Genomic DNA, 7,038 nt, shown 5'->3' with positions numbered 1-7,038 from the left:
CGTCACGGGCATGGGCGGGCCGCCGCCAGCCGTATTCGCTGGAATAGAACGGCCGCGAGGCCGTATTTCATAGAAGAGCGGAGAAATCCATCTGGCGGTGGGGGGCTCCGGCCGCCTACCCGGGGTGGGACGTGTCCCCTCCGCTGTCCCTGGGCTCAACCACGGGTTTCTGTGGCGTGGGCCGGGGGGCTGGCTGTGCTCCCCGTGGGTTCTGTCCAGGAAAAGTCGTTGCCGTGACCCTGGCTCTTGGAGCCCAGCTCGCTGCCCAGCCCCGCTGGCATGGGGCCACCACAAGGCAGCAAAGGAAAGGCTGTTCCCCCTGCACTAACTAACGGAGGGATAGGGGCTGAGGAAGGATGTGTAGTTACAGGAAATACATTAGCTCCTTTCTGTCTGTTACAGCAGCTGTAATCCTTCATTTTATAAGTTCTTAAGCAGCTGGAGTGTGCTGTTACTTTCTCTGTGAACACTGCATGGGAATGTTGGCCACGTAGCTGGGTAACCAACAGCGGCATTCCTCCCCTCGGTGCTCGGGTTTTGGTCTTATATCTGAACACCAGCGTTTGGATATAGCCAACACGCACTGTGCTTAACTGAAAACTCTAACTGGGAACTGGGTGAAGCTATTTGTGCTCTGGATGTCCCAGACAGAGCTGAGCTCCAAGAGGAGCTGCAGACAAACCTCCTGGAGCAGGGGGCTGGGGATTGTACCATTTGATAAGCTGTCACAGACCATGTCACACACCTGCAGCCAGGGAGGGTGAATGAGGCTTCCCCAGGATCCTGGGGGAGGGCAGCAGACAGCAATTATCTTTCCCGTGAGCTCTCCCAAGAGAGGAATAGTGTAGCTCAGAAAGCCAGTAAGGGAGATTGGCTACGCAGCAAAGAAAACAGACATAGGAAGAATGGGTCCATCTTGAAGCTTTAAAGATACATGTGGTTAAATACACTTTGTTTTGCCTCAGTTTTTCCCTGCTTCCTTATTTTTCCTCTGTATTTCCAGAGTGACTTGGTCACTGAGGACAAGAATATTACTTCAGGTCTGACCTAACAAATCATCATAGTCAAGACAACAGGCAATGACCACTTAAGCAAAATACCTGGCACAGCTGGATCTAAAATTCTTCAGACACGATATTTCAGGCCTTGACCCCGTTTGCTGTGCAAGGTTTCACTGTGCTTGCGAATAGCAATGCAGTGCTTGGCCCAAGACATACCTATAGTCAGAATGATAATTTGTGATCCAAGCAGACACCAAAAAGCACCTTGTTGCCCAATGCTCTGGTTATTATTCAGAGTTGTACACACCTATTCCTCTGCTTTTTAAGCCTGACCTGCTTAGCTCCTGCCAGTTGTCAGAGTGAGTCTGGCTCTCTGCCCAAGGAGGGGAAGACAGTGTTCTCCCCATACAGAGGCTTCGCAGCAGGGATTCTGAACGAACGTGCAGCTCTAGGATGGCATATCCACAGGGAAACGTTTTCAAGAACTACTATCCAAAAACTTTATTTGATGACTAGTGGGTATGAGCTTTTTTTAAACCTTCCTTTCTTATCACATGACACATTCCCTCTAGCCTCATCGTCTGCTACTCATCACCCTGCTGACTTTGGCTAGAGACGCGTGGTGGTATTTCGGCTTGGAGGTACATCCTTCTACCCGCTCCTTCGTCTCCTGGCTGGGGACGCCCGTCCCGCAGGCTGCGGGGGTGTGCAGATGCCCGGTGTTTTCCTGCTCCCGCACCGGGGCCCCGTCGCGCCCCCGGCTGAGGGACCGGCACCGGGCTGCGCCGTGCGCTCAGGGCCGCCAGGGGGCGCTGCGGCCGCGCCCGCGGCTGAGGGACGGATCCGCCGGACGCTGGGACAGAGGGATGTGGGGACAGCAAGAGATGGGGACAGGGGGATATAGAGACAGGACGATGTGGGGAAAGGGGTGCAGGGGAAATGGGGATGGGGACAGGAAGATATGGGGCAGGGGGAGAGGGGAAGAGACACAATAAGATACAGGGAGATGGGGACAGGAACAGCACGGTATGGGCATATGGGGAAGATGGGGGCGGGGAGATAGGGACAGCAGGAGATGGGGAGACGGTGAAGGGGGACAGCGGCATGTGGCGAGAGGGGGACAGTGGGATGTGGGGAGAGGGACAGGAAGATATGGAGCAGGGGGAGAGAGGGAGAGAGGGAGAAGAAGATATGGGGAGATGGGGACGGGGGTTAGGAGGCTATGGGGACAGGGGGATATGGGGACAGGAGGGCATGGAGAACCTCCTGATGAATCACTGTCTTGTGCAGAGGCCAGCTGGGCAGGAAAGTTACCCGTTCAGTCCCCTCTGCTTGACCCTAGTGCTTAGAGGACACTGGTAAGAGCTACCAACAGAAAAAAAACGCCAAAAGCCAGAATAAAACTGTCCAAATGCCATCATTCTGCCTCAGAATGGATTTAGAGGGGTTTGGGGGGATTTTCTTTGATTGCGTTTTTTTGTCATTGTTTTGGTTTGGGAACTTTTTTAAGCCCAAGGTGGAGCATCAAGGATGGGACTGCTTCTCAGAGGCACTCACAGTGCCCCATCCCCCTGAAGTCCAATTGCTGCTGGGGACAGCTAGCAGCCAGCCCGGTCCAGGGGCAAGAAGGGCCAGAGATGACACAGGGCTGTGCTTCCCACGGGCACACAGCTGCTAGCAAAACCTTGAACAGGCCAATTGCAGTGTCCTCACCTGAACCATTTCAGGAAGGGAGAAGAGCCCAGGTTGGTCAGATACAGTAAAAGATATAGCCCTGCCTTCCCCCTTCTCCACCATCTGTTCTGATCCCAAACCAGCCGAGACGCTTTAGTCTGGAAGTGAAACAAATACTGCCTGGGATCCAAGCAGACAAACCCAGCCCTTCTGTCTAGGACAGGGTGGCTCACAGCCAGTGTAATTAACTGATGGCCACAGGCTCCAGGTGCTCAGTGCCCCAAAGAAAAATCATCTGATTCACTCCCTCTGTTGCACAAGCGCCCTTCAGGAGCTTATACACTTAATTACAGGGACCAAGGTGCATTAGGAGCCCAATATTCAAGGGGGATGCCATGGACTTAGCAACCCAAAAAGTTTGGGAAGATAATCCTTGGATCAGGGTTGACTGTGTGTTGGCAGCATGTTGGAATGGAAATGACACTGGGTTAATGCACAGTGCATGGCACATGCATCCCACAGGGCCCAATCTTTCTTCCAGTCTGTAGCAGTTATCCTCACCACAGCCTTGAAAGCAAAAATTAGCATCCCTGGGAACTTGAGCATGATGTGAAGGAAAGAGAGGACAGCACAGCACTGAGATGGCCATCCTGCTGTGAGCTGGCAATACACACCCATCACTGCTCCAGTAGCAGCACAGAGAAGTGTCATCTAGTAAGTGAACAGTGCCCACCGGGCTATAGCAGCAAGCCCAGAAGTCCTAGATCAAGGAGAGCTGCACTCTGTCACCACCACCACCCTCTTGGGGAGGAGGGCACCCGCAGCTTCTACCTTTAGGTTCCCCTACAGCGTTTGATAGGGGCTGATCCCCTGGGTATCACATCCAACACAAGACCGTCACAGCCTCCTGGTACCACAGCAATAATGGAAATTGCTAGTGTTAGACAAGTTTCAACCACTGCAGGTATTGGCATTACTAATAAATGCACACAGTTTAAACTGGTGGGGCTAAGCTAAAGGGCTTTTACTTTCTTTGAAGCACAAGGGAGAGTTTTTAAAATATTGCTTACAAAAGAGATATTTGAATTTCTTGCTCTTTTTCATCTTTTTCATTTCTTGCTCATTTTCTTATTAAGCCTCGTTGCTGCTGGGAGGCAATGCAGCCATGTTTTTAAGGGAGAGGTTGCTGTCAGAAGGCTGCCAGCAGGAAATGTGCTGCGATGCCAAAGGGTGAACAGCAGTTATCCCTTTACACAGGCTGAGAAACTGGCCCTTCCCTACACTCTCCACTCTGTCCAGCAAAAAGGATTTGAGAACAACAGTGTTAATGAAAATGTGGAAGTTGTAAAAGAAGAACAGCCTTTTTAGAGCTCTCTGAAGTTATGAAAACAAAGTTAAGACATGGTTTGGCAGATTAATAGCCTGCTATTTCACCTGTTAATTACTTCATGACTAACCACTTACTTTATTACAGATCTGGCTCAGGAAATGTATGGCAAGGTTTACCAAACTCTTTCTCCCTATTTAATCTCTAGGCTAAAGCAACTGTAATCATAAGCATTTTCCACAGTCATTCCCTGCCCAGGGTTTCAGTCTCAGTGCTGAAGAGCCATCAGTTTCTCAGGGCTTTCCACCTCAGGAAAGTTTACAAAGGATGTGTTATCTCTTTTGAAGACAGAAAATGAGGCAGTGGAGAGCAGCCAGGAACAGCAGATAATGAGACCATCTGAGCAGCAATTCTACAACTCCTGCTTGACGTTACCAATCCATTATTATAATAAGTTAAGCTTTGCACATTCATGGTCTCTGTTCTTCCTTGAGAACGGTCCCTTCCCAGCCCTCCTACCCTCAAGCATTGGAGGACTCAGGGGTTCAAAACAACCTCAGCTTTGCTAGGAAGACAAAGTTTGACTGTGAAGCAGTTGGGAGTAAAGGAGGGATAGGCTGGACCAAGCAGCATGAGCACCTTACACTTGACAGTCCTAGAGACAAAGATGACTTTGAAAAAATTAACATGCAACCTCTGCTGATTGCAATCAGATTCCCCAAAGCCTTTCAAGAGCAGCTGACAGACTGCTACACTAAGGGTTAATAGACTATAGTAAGAACTGCCTTAATGCTAAAACCTCACACTGAACTCATTACTCTGTCAAGCAGGACTGGAAATTTGATATTAATCAACTCCCAGGATAGAAGAGAACAGACAGTGTTTTTACAGCACTACTAAAGAGGAAGTTTTTACCAGCTAACCTGACCTCCCACCTTCCAAGGCTTTTAATTCATTTCCCTTCACACTGAGCTCCTCTACTCAGTTTATAGGCAAATACCACCAGCATTTTAGCTCAAACCTGCACTTTAACTTTTCCAGCAGTGAAAAAAAGTGCTGCCTAGGAGCAGTGGAGCTGAAACCCCCCTTTTTCTGAGTGGTGACATTATTTCACCCTTGTACTGCAGGACACTGAAGCTCACCAGGAGTAGCTGCTACATGTGACATTCCTCATCAGTTTGCTCAGAGCTCAGCTTGGGCAGGTAGTCCTGGCTCCAGCAGACTAAATAATTGCGTTCACCTTTGCCAAGCCACCCTCTTCACTGTTCACTTCTGGAAAAAAAAAAAAAAAATACCCAGTTACTCACTGTTCTTGCTCTAAAGCAATCATCTTATTTTGCCAATTATTTCGGGACTAACAGAAGGGACTGACAGTTGTTTATGTAGAAACTGTGCTAATGCAAACCTGAAAGCTTATGTCACTGCACTTTTTTCCTTGCCCAAACCTAATCCCAAGCCTGCTTGCTGCCCCAAAGCAGACGCTGCTGCTGTGTATAAGTCCTGTGGGAGTTCAGTTTGAATGCCAACCCTGTAATATTTGAATTCTTAACACAAACATTAAATAGAAGTAACTGGAAAATTAATTCTCATATTGCAATTTTAATTTGGTATCAAAACAGCAGCTGTTACTCTAAAATACAATCCCAAATTGCTTCAGAGCCCAAAGATGATGTCTTGCACCCCAGTAGTCAAAAAAACACAATGCATGTGTGAGGTAAGCCCAGCTCAGGTCCTGGCTCTGTAGTTTCTGTGAGGCAACATTTCTCTATTCTTGCAGGACAAACCATATCCAAGATAGATACAAGACAAACCAATGCAAGTGTCACTGTAACTTTACAGCCCAGTAACTATTCCGTTGTTACTTGTGCTCCTTCCCTCCATGAGACACAAGGAACTGAAGGCAGGTATGTCTGGGTTAGCCAGGAGAGCTCTCCTGCTCAGCACCAGACTCTTTAGTTACACCACCCACATACTTAGTTATTTTTGGTTGTTACTTTGGCGTTTGTCTTTTTTTTTGCCTTCTCCACCTGCAGGGCTCACTTTCTCTTCAACAAGATAGGAAGATAATGAGGCCATGCTAGTTTCTCCATTCACCTATTGCAGCAGACCTAGTCCTTAGCATGCAGCAGGAGCACCCCTTTCCCAGTTTATGAGAACTGGGTGGTAGGCAGCTAATACATCCCATAAAACACCTACAGATTTATTCTTCTTGATGATTGCAATGTTTAACTCAAGCAGGAAAAGAGAGGCAAGCAGATTGACTCAATATCTGGCAGCATATTATGAGCTCTCAGCCTGGGGTTTGTACTGGGTTAGGACTGGCCATGCATAACACATTCAGGTATTTTCAGCTGGAAGCATTTTCTCTTCATCTTGTTTTCTTACCTGACCAAGAGACTCAACACTCATTCACCCTCCACTTTATGGATACATGATACAGTCACCTACTTCCACCAGGGCTGAGGCTGCAGGAATTTCTCCCCCCAGACCAGCAGCCTCCTTTCCCTGTGTGCCCCTCAGAGCAGCCAAAGATTTACCTCACCCACCCAAATCCCTCAGTTGCCACAGAAGCAGTACAACAAAGAACCATCTGAGACAAGCCAAAGGGATTTACTGCATATCTTCTGAAAAGGGTTTTGCACTCAGGGGAGTCCTGCAAAGGGCATGAAGAGATGCCCATGTGCATATAAACTGCACCACGGTGAACAGGAGGAAAGGCCCCAAAGGTGCACCAAGATGTCCTCACAGGGCAGTTTTCAGCAGTAACTTGGGCACAGCAAAATAGAGTTCTCTTCAGGTACCAAACCTATGGATAATTCATCCACAGCAGAATGACTTCAGCGAAAAAGGTCATCACAAGGAGGGACTAAAACAAACAAGCAAAATCCAAACAAACAAAACCCACCACAAAAAACCCAAACAACACCCCCCCCCCCCCAAAAAAAAAAAAAAGTCTCAGAGAACCACTCTTCTTCACCCTTCTTAGAAGTAAATCTCAAACAAGTACATGGGGCTCTGGACCCCAATATCCATCAG

Source organism: Corvus cornix, chromosome 9, assembly GCF_000738735.6.
Source record: "Corvus cornix cornix isolate S_Up_H32 chromosome 9, ASM73873v5, whole genome shotgun sequence".
NCBI lineage: Eukaryota > Metazoa > Chordata > Aves > Passeriformes > Corvidae > Corvus > Corvus cornix.
The sequence above is the reverse complement of the archived record's forward strand: the minus strand, read 5'-3'. Positions refer to the sequence as shown.